Genomic DNA, 20,733 nt, shown 5'->3' with positions numbered 1-20,733 from the left:
TTTGTGAGTTTACATGTTACTCAGTACCATGCATCTAGATTCATTATAGTTTCTCTCAGATGAAAATGTGTTTTGATTAAGCAAGAGGTAGATAACTTTATTATGAAACAGTTAAAACAGTCACATTGTTCCTGTTACAGCTTGACTATCTAACGGCTTCCAGGGACAACAAAAATGTGATCGTCAGTATGTTGTATAATTATTGACTATATTTAACCATTTAATATGCTGTCATAATTCACTCATTAAGAGGTATAATCTTATGTTCAAAAATTAACACAATAAGTACAGTATTAAAGTTAGAAAATGTATATGTCTTGGGGCTGTGTAATGCATAGTGTGCAAATTAAATTCATCCAGACTATATTCATCCAGTATTTGAGAATGAGGGTACTTAGTGACTTGCAACAACTTTTATGCATAATTTAAAACCTATTTGAGTTTTCACTGTTATTGCAGTAAAACTTCAGCATCAGAAATATCTTTTCAATTTATTATTTTTTTACTACTCACTCTATTCACAACACATTTTCTAGACAGAAGCCACACATATCACTGAATGTACCCTCAAAATTATATCGTTGTACAACACATGTTTCAGGAAATATGAAGTCATAAACATTGAGATGTGTCAGAAACTCCACTAACCAGAATATTTCCACATGTATATTTGGAACAAATGCTTTGATGTCACCTGTCACTATATGAAATAGGGTCATTAGCTCCACCTTACTTAATGAAACTCTAGGAATTACTTATTACAGTATTTACCAGAGTATAAGACAACCCTGTATGGTTAAATGAGGATGACGTCCTCTTTGCTAAAATATTCCGGGGGTAAAATAGTCCCCCATTCGGATCTCTAGGCGGGGACTACTCAGGAGGGCGTCGTTATCAGGAGAAAGAAAACTGGCTTTCTATGTGTTGGAGCATGGAATTTCAGATCCCTTAATCGGGCAGGTAGATTAGAAAATTTAAAAAGGGAAATGGATAGGTTAAAGTTATATGTAGTGGGAATTAGTGAAGTTCGGTGGCAGGAGGAACAAGACTTCAGGTCAGGTGAATACCGGGTCATAAATACAAAATCAAATAAGGGTAATGCAGGAGTAGGTTTAGTAATGAATAAAAAATAGGAGTGCGGGGTAAGCCACTATGAACAGCATAGTGAGCGCATTATTTTAGCCAAGGTAGATGCGAAGCCCACACCTACCACAGGAGTACAAGTTCATATGCCAACTAGCTCCGCAGTTGATGGAGAGATTGATGAAATGTATGATGAGATAAAAGAAATTATTCAGATAGTGAAGGGAGACGAAAATTTAATAGGCAAGGGTGACTGGAATTTGATAGTAGGAAAAGGAAGAGAAGGAAAAGTAGTAGGTGAATATGGGAAGGGGGTAAGGAATGAAAGAGGAAGCTGACTGGTAGAATTTTGCACAGAACATTACTTAATCGTAGCTAACACTTGGTTCAAGAATCATGAAAGAATGTTGTATACATGGCAGAGGCCTGGAGATACTGGAAGGTTTCAGTTAGATTATATAATGGTAAGACAGAGACTTAGGAACCAGGTTTTAAATTGTTAGACATTTCCAGGGGCAGATGTGGACTCTGACCACAATCTATTGGTTATGAACTGTAGATAAAAACTGAAGAAGCTGCAAAAAGGTGGGAATTTAAGGAGATGGGACCTGGATAAACTGACAGAACCAGAAGTTGTAGAGAGTTTCAGGGAGAAAATTAGGGAACGATTGCAAAGAATGGGGGAAAGAAATACAGTAGAAGAGGAATGGGAAGCTTTGAGAGATGAAATAGTGAAGGCAGCAGAGGATCAAGTAGATAAAAGGACGAGGGCTAATAGAAATCCTTGGGTCACCGAAGAGATATTGAATTTAATTGATGAAAGGAGAAAATATAAAAATGCAGTAAATGAAGCAGGCAAAAAGGAATACAAACATCTCAAAAATTAGGTCAACAGAAGTGCAAAATGGCTAAGTAAGGATGGCTAGGGGACAAATGTAAGGATATAGAGACACATATCACTACGGATAAGTACATACTGCCTACAGGAAAATCAAAGAGACCTTTGGAGAAAAGAGAACCACTTGTATGAATATCAATGTACTTGACAGTATTATGGAAATGGAAGAGGACATAGATGAAGATGAAATGGGAGGTATGATACTGCATGAAGAGTTTGACAGAGCCCTGATAGAACTAAGTCAAAACGAGGCCTACAGGAGTAGACAACATTCCATTAGAACTACTGATAGCCTTGGGAAAGCCAGCCCTGACAAATCTCTACCATCTAGTGAGTAAGATGTATGAGACAGGCGAAATGCCCTCAGACATCAAGAAGAATATAATAATTCCAATCGCAAAGGAAGCAGGTGTTGACAGATGTGAAAATTACCGAACTATCATTTTAGTAAGTCACAGCTGCAAAATACTAACATGAATTCTTTACAGACAAATGAAAAAACTGGTAGAAGCCAACCTCGGGGAAGATCAGTTTGGATTCCGTAGAAATGTTGGAACACATGAGGCTATACTGACCCTAAGACTTATCTTAGAAGATAGATTAAGGAAAGACAAACCTACATTTCTAGCATTTGTATACTTAGAGAAAGCTTTTGACAATGTTAACTGGAATACTCTCTTTCAAATTCTGAAGGTGGCAGGGGTCAAATACAAGGAGCGAAAGGCTATTTACAATTTGTACAGAAACCAGATGGCTGTTATAAAGAGTCGAGGGGCATGAAAGGGAAGCAGTGGTTGGGAAGGGAGTGAGACAGGGTTGTAGCCTATCCCCGATGTTACTCAATCTGTATATTGAGCAAGAAGTAAAGGAAACAAAAGAAAAATTTGGAATATGAATTAAAATCCATGGAGAAGAAATAAAAACTTTGAGGTTTGCCGATGACATTGTAATTCTGTCAGAGACAGCAAAGAGCAGTTGAATGGAATGGACAGTGTCTGGAAAGGAGGATATAAGATGAACATCAACAAAAGCAAAACGTGGATAATGGAATGTAGTTGAATGAAATTAGGTGTTGCTGAGGGAGTTAGATTAAGAAATGAGACACTTAGAGTAGTAGATGAGTTTTGCTATTTGGGGAGCAAAATAACTGATGACGGCTGAATTAGAGAGGATATAAAATGTAGACTGGCAATGGCAAGGAAAGTGTTTCTGAAGAAGAGAAATTTGTTAACATTGAGTATAAATTTAAGTGTGAGGAAGTAGTTTCTGAAGGTATTTGTATGTGGTCTTGCCATGTATGGAAGTTAAACATGGATGATAAATAGTTTACACAAGAAGAGAATAGAAACTTTCGAAATGTTGTGCTGCAGAAGAATGCTGAAGATTAGAGGGGTAGATCACATAACTAATGAGGAGGTACTGAATAGAATTTGGGAGAAGAGAAATTTGTGCCACAACTTCACTAGTAGAAGGGATCGGTTGGTAGGACATATTCTGAGGCCTCAAGGGATCACCAATTTTGTATTGGAGGACAGCATGAAGGGTAAAAATTGTAAGGGGAGACCAAGAGATGAATACACTAAGCAGATTCAGAAGGTTGTAGATTGCAGTAGGTACTGGGAGATGAAGAAGATTGCACAGGATAGAGCAGCATGGAGAGCTGCATCAAACGAGTCTCTGGACTGAAGACCACAACAACAACAAGACAACCCTGATTGTGAGATGATCTGTTTTACATGTTACATGAGGGTTGAGAGAAATTTATTTTTAACATATTGTGACTAATCAAAACTAGGAACTGTTTTGTTGACATAAAATATCAGCCTAAAAAGTTAACATTGTACCTGTTGTAAATTTTTTCCATTCATGGATTGTCTACATTTTGGTAATTCAAGGAGACACAAAATTGTTAAGGCTTTCGTGGCCACTTGTTGACAAACTGCCTATTGGCTTCTGTCTTGGGTTATTCAGCCGATGTTCATTTAATTTTACTGACGTTTCGCCAGCACGAGTGGCTGGCATTGTCAAAGCTTCACCCTCCATTGCTGGTGGTGAACTGGAGCCGAGCTCGAGGTCGCAGACTATATGTATCTGGCGCGCCAACAACCGAGGGCTTCTCCGCGGTCATTTCCAGTGCGGTTCTCCTCTTGCTACCTGCAATGGTCATTCGCTGCAGTACGGGAAGCCAGGATTCATTTACCTTAAGGCTTTCCTCTTTCTTGTTGAAACTGTTTGCGTGTTTCTACAGCTTCTCTCAAGAAGTGTGTGTGATAGTGCTTCTCTACAGCCAGAACTTCCGTGTAGGCGAATTTTATTACGTGGTAGGTCTCACTTAGTGCGTGCTCTGCCACGGCCGATTTTTCCACCTGCCCCAACCTGCAATGTCGCCTGTGCTCTTTGATCCTGGTGTTAATTGATCGTTCAGTCATTCCGACATAAACTTTTCCACATGTGCATGGTATATGGTATATTCCCAACATTGCTGTGGGTCCCTTTTCTCCTTCGCCGATCTAAGATACTCTTTGATCTTCCTTGTCGGTTTGAAAATTGTCTTTACGCCATGTTTGCGCAATATACGGCCGATTCTGTCCATCACTCTGGGAAGGTATGGCAGAAAGGCTGTACCCGACATTTCTTTTTTGATTCCTCACTTCGCCGAGTGTTTGGCTCTGTTACACTTCTAATATTATTTGTGGAGTACCTATTGCTCCTCAGAACACTTTCCAGATGTTGCATTTCTTGTCTGAGGTGCTGCGGCTCAAATATTTGTTCTGCTCTCGTTACGAGAGTATTAATCATGCCTCTTTTCTGGCTTGGGTGGTGGTTTGATAGTTTGTGCAGGTATAGGTGCGTGTTTGTCGGTTTTTGGTACACGCTGTGCCCCAGGTTTTCGCCATCTCTTGTGACCAGCATGTCTAGAAATGGCAGTTTTTTGCCCTTTTCTACTTCCATGGTAAATGCTGTGTTGGCATGGAGGCTGTTCAAGTGTCTTAGGAAGTCACCGAGCTGTTCTTCACCATGGCTCCACACCACGAAAGTATCATCGACGTACCTGTACCACACCTTAGGTTTGCAAGTTGCCAAGTCCAGTGCCTGTGCTTCGAATTGTTAGATGAACGTCTGCCGAATAACCCAAGACAGAATTCAAGGAGAAATAAAATAAACAAAAAGAAATGATTTGTGTTAATTTGCAGACTTTTCTTTTCTACATTTTTCAATTACTAACCCTGTCATTTGTGGTATAACTGTTTTTAATCATCACCCTATTAGAAGAACTGTGAAATTTATATCTTCATTCCACATATACTTGGCTGCTTCTTCGGAATATGTTGCAGTTTCTGAGGTTGTGATTACAGTGGGACCTGAAAACACAGTTGTCCCAAGTAAATATCAGATTTTGTTTCTCTACTGATGTGAGAATGTTACAATGTCTCTTGCTTCCAAAAGTATTATTTGACACATCCCCTTTGTTCCAGTGGTGTCCCAATGAGTGACAAAATCACAACACAAAACACACAAGTATGCCACTGGACCTTATAGTCTCCCGCAGAAATGAATAGAATTGTTTAGTATTTGTCCAATTTTTAAATCCGTTCAGTTCTGACTGCAAATAGATTCAGGCAGATGGCAGTAGATGTAAAATATTGCAAAAAAAGTCTAATAACAGAGTTTCAAGAACTGGCTTTAAATGATGATTCTAGGAATATACTACAACCATCTACCCCCATTGTCCACAAAAGGATGTGAGGACAAGATTAGAATAATTACAGCCCACACAGAGGCATTCAAACGGTCGCCCCATATGTGAATGAAACAGGAAAAAATCCTAACAACTTGTACTGTGGGATGTATCCTCTGCCATGCGCGTCACAGTGGTTTGCAGAGTATGGATGTAGATGTATAGTTTTCCATGGTTGGAAACATGATGTAATTTGCTGCCCACACCCTACTCCACTCCCTGCACTCATCTAGTTTTCAACCAAGCTGGTATCACTATTCCTCCTCCACCCCAATTGAAGTGCTGTGCCTGAGCAACTGTGAAACACACACTGAAAAATCTTCTAGTGTGCAAGTCATATGGAATGTCAGTAACTAATACGTAAATAAAGGATTATGGTCATGATTCAGACCAGTTCTCCACTCCCACCACCTACTGACAACTGTTAGTACCATCTTCACGACAGCTCTTGCCGCTGCAATTTATTCTCACGAAAACAATTACAGTTCAATATAATGTATTTTGTTTGTTAGACATTTCATTGTGACTTAATTTTCATTCGTGTTTCATTAGAATGTCACCACTATGTTCTAAACCTGATTAAAAGATGGTAACATTTTTACCCGATATTCTAATATGTGAACAGTGACTGAATTTCTGATTTGCAACCCACTTAGTAAATCATTACTGACTCTCATAATTAAATTAAATGTTGATCTCCGTTCAGAATCAAGTAATGTTTTTTGAGAGTCAAAATGTCCACTTTTGAATGTTACCCTTACCTTAAAAGCAGTATTAATGTTTGTACACAATATCCATATATGTATGAGAAGTTTTACTGCAGATCTGCTCAAATACAACAAGAGTTTGTAAGTACTGTTTCCTCCAGTGTTTCACAGAATCATCAAATTTTAAGCAGAGCAATAGATTGTTGTAGTGGATAGTTCATAGTTTCTTGCATACACCTTCCACTACTGTTGCATGGGTCAAACCTCACCTGATTGTTCGAGCAACATTAATACTGCATAGACTATAGAGCGTTTTGGTGCATCGTGGAATCTTGAGCCTGTTCGAATTCGAGTATCCTTTGCACAGCCCTGCTCTTCCGAATTCTTCAAAATAAAATAAAATAAATCTGCGCATGACCTCAATAGCCATAGCTTCATCTGTGAATGTAAGCCGACCCCTATATACGCTTTAAACAACATAAAAATGTTAACCTTGGTGGCAATAGCTAAATCTTGAAATAGGTTACCCTGTATTTTTCAAATGTCAAATTTGGGAAAAATACCTCATCTTACAATTGGGTAAATATGGTAAAAGTGGTTAATTAGTCCTTAAAATAAATTCAGGGGAACTTCTCCATAGTGAAAGTTCACGAAGCATCTAAATTTGAAGTGAAATAGTCAAAAACAAGGTCGAAAATATGCAAAGCTGTGTGCACATGGCCACTGAAACCATTGAAAGTATGTTTCCTGTAATGTTTCACAGCATGTTTCTATCTTTGTTTCATGCCTCTGTGTCTGTCCACACTGGTGGCAAACGTGTTTTTTTATCATCTGCTTTGTTAATGACTAGTGACAGGGTAACTTTAATGATACATGGTGTCTGCACTGTTAATACTCAAATGCTCACACAAACAAAATGAAGGGTGTCATTTGTCGTTGTGTCATTGGTGGGCAAAAACATATCACAGAAGAACAGATAGGAATAACTTGCTGCAGGAGCTGAATATGGAAGACACTTCTGTTTCCATAATTTCTTTCAGATATTATCGCCTAATTTTTAAACTTCTGGCGAATACAGTAATACTGTGTGTTTAAAAAAAAGACACAAATTTCAGGAAAGCAGTTACAGTCAACGAAAGACCTGCTGTTACTATTTAGTTTTGCAAAAAGGAGATTCACTTGAGAACATTGCATATTTATGTCACGTTTCGAAGTAAGCGATATCGCAATTAGCACCTGAAGTTTGTGGAGCACTGGTGGAAAGCCTGAAGGATTATTACAGGGTAACTAAATGAAAAACATCATTGACAATGCATGTTATTGAATTATTATTCATTTGATATGTTTTTGCATAAATCATAAAAAATTACTTCCTCAACAGGTTCTTCTGCTTTGGGGTTGCTTTTGAATATGACAAAGGAATTAACACAGCTTGTTGATGCCCGTGACACAGCCACTCCCATTGATGACTTTAAACTCAAAATTCCAGTTCTTGTTGTATTCACAATGCATTTGCTTTTCACCACCTTGCTATTTTCCCGTCTATACTGGACAACAAAGTACTTCATTTTCTTTTCAACGCAGTCACTGTTAGTAACAAATATAGCATTTTCTACAGAGCATCTAATTTTTTGCACTGTTCTTGTGCTGCTTGCTTTGTACATTTCACACACAGTTGTCAGCCTGGTACAGTGATAACAATTCAATGATCTGCTGCCTTGTCCAACCCCTCTTCTTATGGGAAAACTCAATACAGCAAGCAAAAAGACAACAAGAAATAACTCTGTTTACCAGATGACACAACGTGAAATATAAACCTGCGCTGACATCACGAAGCAATGGTATGTGGTATCTGGGCTGAAACATTGTTTCCTTTGATCTTTACCAACACTACTGGGGAAATCTGTTTCCATGTTCCAAAATGTTTTCAAACAATGTGCACATTAGTAGCCAGATACATGTTTTTAAAACTTTGCAAACTCAGTGTACCGTATTCACTCGAATTAAGCCGCACTCGAATCTAAGCCGCACCTGAAAAATCAGACTCGAAATCAAGGGAAAAAAAATTTCCAGAATCTAAGTCGCACCTGAAATTTGAGACTCGAAATTCAAAGGGAAAGAAAAGTTTTAGGTCGCACCTCCAAATCGAAACAAAGCTGGTCCATGCTGGCCGAAGTGGCCGTGCGGTTAAAGGCGCTGCAGTCTGGAACCGCAAGACCGCTACGGTCGTAGGTTCGAATCCTGCCTCGGGCATGGATGTTTGTGATGTCCTTAGGTTAGTTAGGTTTAACTAGTTCTAAGTTCTAGGGGACTAATGACCTCAGCAGTTGAGTCCCATAGTGCTCAGAGCCATTTGAACCATTTGAAAGCTGGTCCATTGTAATATGAGACACAATTTAGGTCGAATGAATGACGATACAGCTACAGTAGTTTGGTTCGAGTCGTAAGCTTCGCAGTTAAGCTTTACCAGGTAGCCATTGCTATGCGTCAGGCGCTCCGTCCGTATGTATACGGGTACCTTTCCTTTTTCACATGCTTCGTCTGGTTTGAATCGATTGCTTATTTTTCTTTGATCTGATAACGCCGTTCTCTTTGTTATAGGTGTTTACGTCACTCTAAGCTGAAAATGTATTACTGTACTGTGTCATGCATTGTTTGTCGCATTCTGATAATGAGTGTTTACGCCCTGTCGCCGCTCGCAGCTTGGCTTGTGTTATGTCCTAGCCAGTAATGCCACCCGAGCCCGCTGCCAAAAGGTTGGCAGCATCAAAGTCCGGACGCCGTCCGCATAAGCAGCGCCAGCGAGACAGCAAATCGCCGCAAGTCTGCGCGCGCCACCGCTGGCTTCTTGCTTCTGAAGCGCTGGAGTCGCGAGCGCTAGGACAGTTCTGGATTCGCCGCTCAGTTGTATACTCGCCACCGAATTGTGTACTTGCTAGTCAGTTGTGTGTTCATCGCAGTAGAGTTGTTGTTTGTCGTCAGCCGACGCTGACCTAGCCGCTCCGACTCGAACTAGACAGATTTCTGTAGACACCGAGTTCACTACTATGTTACTGTATCTTCATTAATAAAAGATAAGTACCGACTTTTATTTAATATGAGTGTTTGGGGTTTCATCTTTCTGTTTACTCTTCCAGCGGACCGGTCGGCCCGCTATTAAAAGTGTGGCGGTGACTTCGTAAGCCATTTCTACAGCCAAGTGTTTGTCGCTACGAACACCGCCACAAAACTGGCGACGAGGACTTCCGAACTCGTGTGCAGGGCTGGTTCAACTTGTTTCTGGTTTTCCTAATTGTAGCGATAGAATTTTGGGGGCTGGTTTAATTTGTGTTCACTATGTCTGCCGAATTACAACAGTTGATCTTGTTACAGAGTCAGCAAATACAAAGTCTGGTGGAAGCAATCGCCAAACAAGCGGCTAATCCTCCAACACAAAAGGAACAAGCACAGGCAGCACCACAGTTCCGGGCTTTTAATGAATCCAGAGAAGAATGGCGAGAATATTTCGCGCAGTTGCAGGCGCACATGTCAGTCTACAAAATCACAGGTACTGAGCGGCAGCTTTATTTAATTTCCACTGCAGGCGTGGAAATCTATCGACTACTTTGTAAGTTGTTCCCGGAATCCCAGCCAGAAACTTTAGACTATGACGTTGTTGTTAACAAGCTTGCTGAGTATTTCGAGTCGCGAGTTCATGTGGCAGCAGCCAGATTCAAGCTCTTCAGATTAAAGAAACTGCCACATCAATCTAATAAACAGTGGTTAACAGATTTACGGGGCCTCACCCGTCAGTGCCGATTTATTTGTGTGTGTGGAGCTTCCTACAGTGATGTCATGCTACGAGACGCTATTACTCAAAACATTGCAGATTCTCGTATTCGTGCTGCTATCTTAAAGTTGTCTGACCCGTCATTAGAGACTGTGATGAACATCATTGAAGCCCAAGATACTTTTGACTATGCTGAGTGTGAGTTAGGTCAGCCATGTATTTCTCAAATTGCCTGTGCTAAGCAAGTTCTGTCACGCCCGCGGCCCCACCGGCAGAGTCAGACTGTAAACACTAGCCGGCCGCGTCATGTTAAACACATTCGTCAGCCGCGTGTGCAAAATGATAGAGTTAAGTCTTGCCCTAAGTGTGTTCTTGCTCATCCTCGTGAACGTTGCCCGTTAAGAAACGCGGTTTGTCACTTTTGTCAAAGACCAATTTTAGTGCTGCCCAGCCCATGGATATTCATGTTCTTCAAAGCCAGCCCGCCCAGAAGGTCGCGTTTAAAGACTCTTCCACGGTTCGTGTGGGTAATAAACTTGTTCGCAATAAGCCACCCACCCAGCCCTCTGCTATGTGACCCAAGCGTAATTCAAACGCTGTGAAAAGTGATGTACCGACTGCAAGTGACGCGGGAGTTGTTGTTCCACCCGCCCAACCCACGAGTTGTCGTAAGCAGCAAACACGCGCTAAACGCGCTGATTTTGTGTCTTCCGCCTCCACTGCACCGATCCAGAGACAGTGTAATAAACTATTTGTGAAGCTACGCATCCAGGATAAGACCTTCAATTTTCAATTAGACACTGGTGCGTCTGTGACTCTCATAAATAGTGCTACGTATGCGGCTATCGGCCGCCCTAAACTTTCAGCGGCAAAACATTCTTTGGCTACTTATAGTGGAGAACAAATTCCTGTGTTAGGTGTATGTAGCGTGCCAGCCACATTCCGTGGCAATACAAAAACAGTTTCATTCACAGTGCTCCGCGCTACAGACAGTGTAAACATTTTCGGATTAGACTGTTTTGACTTGTTTGGCCTGTCTATCCAAGACAATGTGTTGCAAATTAATTCTGTTGTTGTTCCTCAAGACAGCATAACCGATTTGTGTAAACAATACAGTGACATATTTAAAGACGAACTAGGTTGTGCTGCGAACTTTGCCGCTCATATTACGTTAAAAGATAATGCTCAGCCTCGATTTTGTCGTGCTCGTCCAGTGCCTCACGCCCTCCGGGCACCTGTAGAAGATGAACTTCGTCGTTGGCAAAACAACGGTGTTATTCAACCCGTTTCAGCGAGCCAGTGGGCTTCTCCCTTAGTTATTATAAAGAAACCGTCTGGCAAGTTACGTTTGTGTGCTGATTTTAAGTCGACAGTTAATCCTCAGACTGTCATTGATTCTTTTCCTTTGCCTAGACCGGACGAGCTGATGGATAAGTTAGGGGAAGCTCGTTTCTTTTCCAAAATTGATCTCCGTGAAGCATATTTGCAATTGCCCCTCGACGAGCAATCACAACAGTATTTTGTCATAAACACGTCGTTGGGGTTGTTCCGATTTCTGCGTTTGCCTTTTGGTTGTGCGTCAGCTCCAGCTGTTTTTCAGCGTTTTTTGTCACAACTTCTGGCTAATGTGCCATCGTGTTGCAACTATTTAGACGATATTGTTGTGTCCGGTCGGACGCCTGCTGAACATTTCCGTAATTTGGAGTGTTTGTTTAAAGTGTTGTCTCAGGCAGGCCTACGTTGCAACATCGATAAATGTTCATTTTTCCTTACGGAGATGGAGTATCTGGGACATGTTATTAATGCTCAAGGCATTCATCCCTCCCAGTCACATTTAGCAGCTATTCGTGATTTGCCCGCCCCTCGCAATCTGCATGAATTGCAAGCAGTTCTTGGCACATTGACGTATTATATTAGGTTTATACCTAATGCATCACAGATTGCTGCACCGTTGCATCGTCTCCGCCGTAAGAATGTTCCGTTTGTGTGGTCAGCTGATTGCCAATCAGCCTTTCAGCAGCTTAAAGAGGCTTTATTGAATGATCGTTGTCTGGTCCATTACGACCCTAACAAGCCTCTGGTGTTAGCTTGTGATGCCTCTTCTTTCGGCCTCGGTGCTGTGTTGTCTCACCGAGTCGGTAACACCGAACGTCCTATTGCGTTCGCATCTAAATTGCTCAACAAAGCTCAGTGTAATTATAGCCAATTGGACAAGGAAGCGTTGGCTATTGTGTTCGGTGTCACAAAATTTCATCACTACCTCTATGGTAGACCATTCTATTTAGTAACAGATCACAAGCCTTTGACGTCACTGTTTCATCCGTCTAAACCAGTTCCTCAGCGGACAGCTCAGAGACTACAACGTTGGGCTCTTTTGTTATCACAATACCAGTATGAGATACTGTATCGCCCTACAGCTCAGCATGCAAACGCTGACGCGCTTTCTAGATTGCCGATTGCTGCGGATGATGTCTTCGATTCCTCTGAAGACACTTGCCATCAGATTGACGCCGATGAGCATCAATCCCTCCGGGATTTTCCGATTGATTATCGTCAGGTGGCACGTGAGACAGCTACGGATCCTCATCTGAGTTTACTATTACGTTTTGTTCAACGTGGTTGGCCGTCCAAGGCAAAGGACATATCGGATCCTGTGGTTCGTCGCTATTATCCGCAACGTCATCTGTTGTCTGTTTCGCACGGAGTTTTGCTGTTACGCACCGAGAATGACCAGCTTCGTGTAGTGGTTCCCCAAGTGCTCCAATCAAAGGTCCTCGACTTGTTGCATCAAGGTCATTGGGGAGTGGTCCGCACCAAGCAGCTTGCCCGCCGTCATTGTACATGGATCGGCATTGATAAGCAGATTACGCAGATGCCTACAGATTGTTCGACGTGTGCCGAACACCTAGCTGCTCCGCCTCAACGCTATTTTGAGTGGGCACGCCCTGCCGGTCCCTGGCAGCGAGTACATATTGATTTCGCTGGTCCATATTGGAATTCTCGTTGGCTCATCGTGATAGATGCATTTAGTAATTTTCCGTTTGTTGTGCCCATGCAGTCTACAACGTCTGCACAAACTATACAGGTGTTGACTTCAATTTTTTGTATTGAGGGTCTTCCAGAAGTTTTAGTGTCTGACAATGGTCCACAATTTACCTCTGCTGAATTTGAAAGTATTTGTTCTGCCAATGGCATTCGCCATGTTCTTACTCCGCCGTTCCACCCTCAATCGAATGGTGCAGCGGAACGTTTTGTACGCACATTCAAGGATCATATGCACCGCCTTCGTGCTACGCACTCTCGTCAGCAGGCCCTCATCACGTTCCTGTCGTCGTACCGGACCACGCCACGCGACGGCCCTTCGCCTGCGGAGCTTCTCCACGGCCGTCGTCATCGCACCCTACTACGGTTGTTGCACCCCCCGGATCGACCCGCCGCTTCTGAGCATCGCACGCGTTTTCAGCGCAACGACGCCGTTTTTTTCAGAGTTTATCATGGTCGCCGTCGTTGGGAACGTGGTACCGTGATAAGTGTCCAGGGTCGCGGTTTTTATACTGTTCAAGGTGCTACTGGGGTGCACAGGAGGCATCAGAACCAGTTGCGCCGCGCTGGCCGCCCGGATTCTGCCGCTCGTTCTTTGTCCACAGATTTGGTCCGCGGCGGGTTCCAGCCGCGCCTTCCGACTTCGCTGCCGCCCCCAGGGCAGCAGCAGCAGCAGCAGCCGTCGCCGCTACCACGCCGACAGCCCGTCCCGTTGATGCCTCTCGCGCAGCTTCATTCGGGAGCGCCCCAGGTGGTCGCTCCGGCGCCTGCGGTCCCTCTTCAGTCGCCACCGCCTTCGGAGCTGATGGACGTCGACCCCTCAGCCGGGCCGCCTTCCCAAGCGGTGGCTGTGCAGCCTGTCCTGCAGCCGCTTTCCTTGGGCACCCCCAAGGAGTCTGACACCGCAGCGCCTTGTCCGGCGCCCACTCAGCAGCCGTCGACGCAGCGTCAGGAGCCGCTGCCTCTCTTCGTGTGTCCCGACGCCCCGTCGCGTCCAGTACCAGAAGCTGTGCCCGTGGTCACAGGCATGCACCCTGACCTCGGTTTTCAGTCGGTGTTTCCCGGGGCCCCGCGCAGCCAATGCTGGGGTGCGGACCGGGGACTGCCACCGACAACAGTCTCCAGGGCGGAGACTCTTCTGCTACGCCTGCGGCCAGACCCCTCCCCCGCCGTCGACGCTCGCCACGTCATTATTCAACGACGGTGCGGCGATTTGGGGGGGAGGAGTGTTATGTCCTAGCCAGTAATGCCACCCGAGCCCGCTGCCAAAAGGTTGGCAGCATCAAAGTCAGGACGCCGTCCGCATAAGCAGCGCCAGCGAGACAGCAAATCGCCGCAAGTCTGCGCGCGCCACCGCTGGCTTCTTGCTTCTGAAGCGCTGGAGTCGCGAGCGCTAGGACAGTTCTGGATTCGCCGCTCAGTTGTATACTCGCCACCGAATTGTGTACTTGCTAGTCAGTTGTGTGTTCATCGCAGTAGAGTTGTTGTTTGTCGTCAGCCGACGCTGACCTAGCCGCTCCGACTCGAACTAGACAGATTTCTGTAGACACCGAGTTCACTACTGTGTTTCTGTATCTTCAGTAATAAAGATAAGTACCGACTTTTATTTAATCAGAGTGTTTGGGGTTTCATCTTTCTGTTTACTGTTCCAGCGGACCGGTCGGCCCGCTATTAAAAGTGTGGCGGTGACTTCGTAAGCCATTTCTACAGTCAAGTGTTTGTCGCTACGAACACCGCCACAAAAGCTTGCCTTTGTGCACGCTACCACCGCTTACAATTAAAAAGAGAGAGAGAGGAATCGTCTCATTAGCGAAACAATGGCAAGAGCCTGCCATTTGTTGTTACGTACACTGCTGCTTTCTTTGATAATGATCAACAAGAACCAAATAATTGACTGCGTATGATAGAAGATGTTCTGAACGAGAGTTTAGCGAAAATTTTTCTCCGTTTGAAAATCTTTGCAGGCGCCTCTTTAGTACGTTACTTTCTGCACAGAAATTAGAGTCATCTTAGATTTAAAAATCTAGTCAATTGCCATGCTTCATTTCTGACTATCACTATTCAGCATAAAAATAATACGAATATAAACATGACATGATATGTATATTCTTCCGTATTTACTGTTGTCTCACTCTAGTTTCGTAGTTTATTAGGCATACAGGATTTAAATGAGGTAGCAGCAAACAAGAAAGAATACATGGCAAAATGTTTATATTCGTATTATTCTTATGGTGAAGAGAATACTGCATGTGATTCACAATTCATTAAAGTTCCTATTAGCAACCATCTACATCTACATCTACATCTACATTTATACTCCGCAACCCACCCAACGGTGTGTGGCGGAGGGCACTTTACGTGCCACTGTCACTACCTCCCATTTCTGTTCAGTCGCGTATGGTTCGCAGGAAGAACGACTGTCGGAAAGCGTCCGTGCGTGCTCGAATCTCTCTAATTTTACATTCGTGGTCTCCTCGGGAGGTATAAGTAGGGGGAAGAAATATATTCGATACCTCATCCAGAAATGCACCCTCTCGAAACCTGGCGAGCAAGCTACACCGCGATGCAGAGCGCCTCTCTTGCAAAGTCTGCCACTTGAGTTTGCTAAACATCTCCGTAACGCTATCACGCTTACCAAATAACCCTGTGACGAAACGCACCGCACTCCTTTGGATCTTCTCTATCTCCTCCGTCAACCCGATCTGGTACGGATCCCACACTGATGAGCAATAGGTCGAATGAGTGTTTTTTAAGCCACCTTTTTTGTTGATGCACTACATTTTCTAAGGACTCTCCCAATGAATCTCAACCTGGTACCCTCCTTACCAACAATTAATTTTATATGATCATTCCACTTCAAATTGTTCCGTACGCATACTCCCAGATATTTTACAGAAGTAACTGCTACCAGTGTTTGTTCCGCTATCATATAATCATACAATAAAGGGTCCTTCTTTCTATGTATTCGCAATACATTACATTTGTCTATGTTAAGGGTCAGTTGCCACTCCCTGCACCAAGTGCCTATCCGCTGCATATTTTCCTGCATTTTGCTGCAATTTTCTAATGCTGCAACTTCTCTGTATACTACAGCATCATCCGCGAAAGGCCGCATGGAACTTCCGACACTATCTAGTAGGTCATTTATATATATTGTGAAAAGCAATGTTCCCATAACACTCCCCTGTGGCAGGCCAGAGGTTACTTCAACATCTGTAGACGTCTCTCCATTGATAACAACATGCTGTGTTCTGTTTGCTAAAAACTCCTCAATCCAGCCACAGAGCTGGTCTCATATTCCGTAGGCTCTTACTTTGTTTATCAGGTGACAGTGCGGAACTGTATCGAACGCCTTCCGGAAGTCAAGGAAAATAGCATCTACCTGGGAGCCTGTATCTAATATTTTCTGTGTCTCATGAACAAATAAAGCGAGTTGGGTCTCACACAATCGCTGTTTCCGGAATCCATGTTGATTCCTACAGAGTAAATTCTGGGTTTCCAAAAACGACATGATACGCGAACAAAAAACATGTTCTAAAATTCTACAACAGATCGACGTCAGAGATATAGGTCTATAGCTTTGCGCATCTGCTCGACGACCCTTCTTGAAGACTGGGACTACCTGTGCTCTTTTCCAATCATTTGGAACCTTCCGTTCCTCTAGAGACTTGCGGTACACGGCTGTTAGAAGTGGGGCAAGTTCTTTCACGTACTCTGTGTAGAGTCGAATTGGTATCCCATCAGGTCCAGTGGACTTTCCTCTGTTGAGTGATTCCAGTCGCTTTTCTATTCCTTGGATACTTATTCCGATGTCAGCCATTTTTTCATTTGTGCGAGAATTTACAGAAGGAACTGCAGTGCGATCTTCCTCTGTGAAACAGCTTTGGAAAAAGGTGTTTAGTATTTCGGCTTTACGCGTGTCATCCTCTGTTTCAATGCCATCATCATCCTGGAGTGTCTGGATATGTTGTTTCGAGCCACTTACTGATTTAACATAAGACCAGAACTTCCTAGGATTTTCTGTCAAGTCGGTACATAGAATTTTACTTTCGAAATCACTGAACGCTTCACGCATAGCCCTCCTTACGCTAACTTTGACATCGTTTAGCTTCTGTTTGTCTGAGAGGTTTTGGCTGCGTTTAAACTTGCAGTGAAGCTCTCTTTGCTTTCGCAGTAGTTTCCTAACTTCGTTGTTGAACCACGGTGGGTTTGTCCCATGTAGGAAAAAATTCAGAACGTAGAGTTGGCCATATTGACAAACATTCCAAACAGTCTTGCCAGTCGGATTTTTGTAGTACAATGAAATGCTGCTACATTCGAAGATGAACAATACGGAATTTGTATTTACTTCGTTGGATAATGTATGAAAATACAGTGGTCGAAACTCGGGGCAGAGAAAAAAATCTCGTCTTCCACCCTTTTTTTTTTTTAATTTATTTACTGACGCAGAGGTTTTGGCGCCAGTATTTATCTTTGTGCCTGCAAAGCATGTCTGTGCAGCGCTACATGTATTCGATGGCAGACGTTAGTTGTGGCGGCACCTACCATCATTTTTCAGAACTTCCGCTTACTTTGCACTCGATTCTAAGCCGCAGGCGGTTTTTTGGATTACAAAAACTGGAAAAAAAGTGTGGCTTAGATTCGAGTAAATACGGTATATGGGGCATAAGTGTTTACATTTATGTCTGTTTCAATATGGCTCACTGGTGAAGTTTAATCTTACTTCTTTCCTCTTGTATTGCCCACTGAGAAGTGGTATTTCTTTTGAGAGAGATATATTACATTGAGTTGCTGAAATCAATTCCTACTATGACACGATTAAAAGTTTCTATTTAGTCACTCAGAATAATTCTATTAGACATCCCCCCCCCCCCCCCCCCTATTATTAACACATGCACTTTCCTGCTGAAGGTCTGAAGAGCCTACAGATACCGTAAATCAAATGCTAGGAAAAATACATGCAATCTGCAAAATAATTTCTCAAAAATAATGTTCTTATCCATCTTGTCTGTTCACATCCACTTTGTCCCCAGTAAGAGAAAAGTCTTGACTTTCTACATCTTGTATGTGTTTCACTGAGTAAAAATCATTTTTTGATAACCAAACCCTAGCTGTGATTACCTCTTCTCACCATTTCTTTCGTGTTCTCTAGCACATTTGAGACAGATTGGGAAAAGGGTGAGGTGGTACAAAAATTATCTAATTGCTTTAAATCTTTGGAAATGTGCCTGTCACAAATTACAAAATTGTAGTGTCTTGTGACTATAATATCAGTGAGTCACAGCTAGAACAAGTCAAGTCACATAAAACACTGAGTGTAATAATTTATGGGAATGAATATGAAATAATATGATCATACAAGCTGAATCATAGGTGAAACAAGTGGAAGGCTGCTAGAGTATAGAGAAAATGCAGTCAATCTACAAAAGATTGTACAGGACCAACAAGAGATATTGAACGTCTAGAAAGAAAGACAGTAAGAATGATCACAGATTTGTTGATACATGGGAGAGAGTTACAGAAGTTCTGAAAAATGTGAACTGGCAGAAGCTTTGAGATAGCCAGCAACTATCTGTTAACAAAGTTTCAATATCTGGCAAAAATTACGAATCAAGGAATATACTACATCTCCCTACTTGTTGCTTAATTATGGACGATGAAGTCAAGTTTAAACTAACAGGGTACATTTGCAAAGTGTCTCATGGGCATTGGACTAATGTTTGTACTTAGGCGTAACTGATCCACTAGACATCATTAACACACATTTTTGCTGCCCATTCTAACTGGTTTGTGACAGAACCTTGGTTGCAGGTAATCCGTGTGTGTGGCATTATAGTGCCTTGACAGGGCAAGAGATGTATATTCAACTCTACTGTATTATTGTGTTAAGTTATATAGTGAACTGTAATTGGACATTCTGCATTTGTGTTTGTATCATGCACAATGAGAGTTGACACAAAAAAGATGTTAGAGGCTTTATACCAGATTGAATTATTTTCTTCATCACATGAAGTGTGGGAAGAGGAAAGAGACTGTGCAAACACTATCTTTGATTTGCCCATGAAACTTGGAGATGCCACTGCCACTGAAATCCTGAAAAATGAAGAACCGGTGCACATGCCTTCTAAGGATGCTACTGATTTCAAACCAGTTTATGAGCCTTTTACTGATGATTTAGCTAATGACTATGTTTCTTTTGATTATGTCAAGAAGTTAATTGAGCATAAGTGTCAAACACAGGAATTTTGTATCTCATATCAGAAATGTTTTGGAAAATGTGACAAACCCGAGGTAATAGTTGAGTATGTTTGGTCTACTTTTCAAGAGGCAAGGACTAATTCCATAGCTGTGCATGATATCGAAATAAGGTGATGGGCATGTACAATAGCCAGAGTGCGTGGACTGATGAGTTTCGAAACTGGATCTACTTGAGTGTGGAAATTTAAGGCAGTTCTTAAGACTGTGAGCCAAAAAGTTATGCAGTTTGTAACATACAAGCATAATTGAGTGCAGGAAGATGTAGAGTATTCTGTGATTGCATTTGGTATTGAATTCATGGGCACTACCATTCCTAATTATTCAGTAGCTGAAATTCTAAATACCAACCAATCTGGATTTAAATGTGACAATCACAGAGAATACACACTATGTAGCATAGGCAAATGAGATACGATTGTCAGGGTGCAATCAGCGTCTAGAATATCACATTTGTGTACAATTTATCCAGGTTTTTCTGTGGAAGGTTGACTTCTTTGCCCACTACTCATTGTGTTCCGTAAACCAAGTGGTATGTTTGGCCTCTTATGCAAAAGAAAATGAACCAGCATTCAAACATATAAATAACAACTTCAAAATCAGACAATGTGACAAGCATATCCTTGAACAGTGGTGAGATAACTGTCTGTCTCCCAGCATTGGATCAAAATACTGTCTGGTTCTGGATTACAAGCGTATCCTTGAACAGCAGTGAGATAACAGTATGTCTCCCATCATTAGATCAAAATATTGTCTGGTTCTGGATTTATTTTCAATCCATGAACAGGACATGTTCCTAATTCCACATAAACACATACAGGTAACAATTACTCTACCAGACACAACACCCTTTACTGAGCTTTTGGATGTATGTTTCTTACCAATGGAAATAGTTTGCTAAACATATTTATGAGTGGGTTTTACTCTATAATAGTGATATTGAACCCCATAGTCGTAACGCCATCATCAGACACCATGCACTTATACATAATCAATTCAGTACCCCCATATTCAACAACATGGTCAAGCATGCCTGGAAGAAAGCTACATTTCCAGTTGATGTGATGCTTTTGACAGTGTTATACAGGACACAGAAGATTCATGACACTCAACACCCAACTGCATCATTTATCAAATGTGCATATTGTTGTTTACATTTGTGTTCAACAGATTTCTAAACCAAGACTCTCAGCTAAATGGGAGATACTAATACATAAATACTACACAATAATAACAGTAA

The 20,733-nt window shown here is 42.3% G+C and overlaps 1 protein-coding gene across 1 annotated transcript in view; it reads left to right on the top strand.

Annotated features, from left to right (window-relative positions):
- Window positions 1–20,733, top strand: part of LOC124776678 (probable tRNA (guanine(26)-N(2))-dimethyltransferase) — a 61,720-nt gene that overhangs the window by 33,642 nt on the left and 7,345 nt on the right. The gene's annotated exons all lie outside the window — the stretch shown is intronic.

The sequence above is a fragment of the Schistocerca piceifrons genome, chromosome 2 (genome assembly GCF_021461385.2).
Source record: "Schistocerca piceifrons isolate TAMUIC-IGC-003096 chromosome 2, iqSchPice1.1, whole genome shotgun sequence".
In the NCBI taxonomy this organism is placed as follows: domain Eukaryota; kingdom Metazoa; phylum Arthropoda; class Insecta; order Orthoptera; family Acrididae; genus Schistocerca; species Schistocerca piceifrons.
The sequence above is the reverse complement of the archived record's forward strand: the minus strand, read 5'-3'. Positions and strand labels throughout refer to the sequence as shown.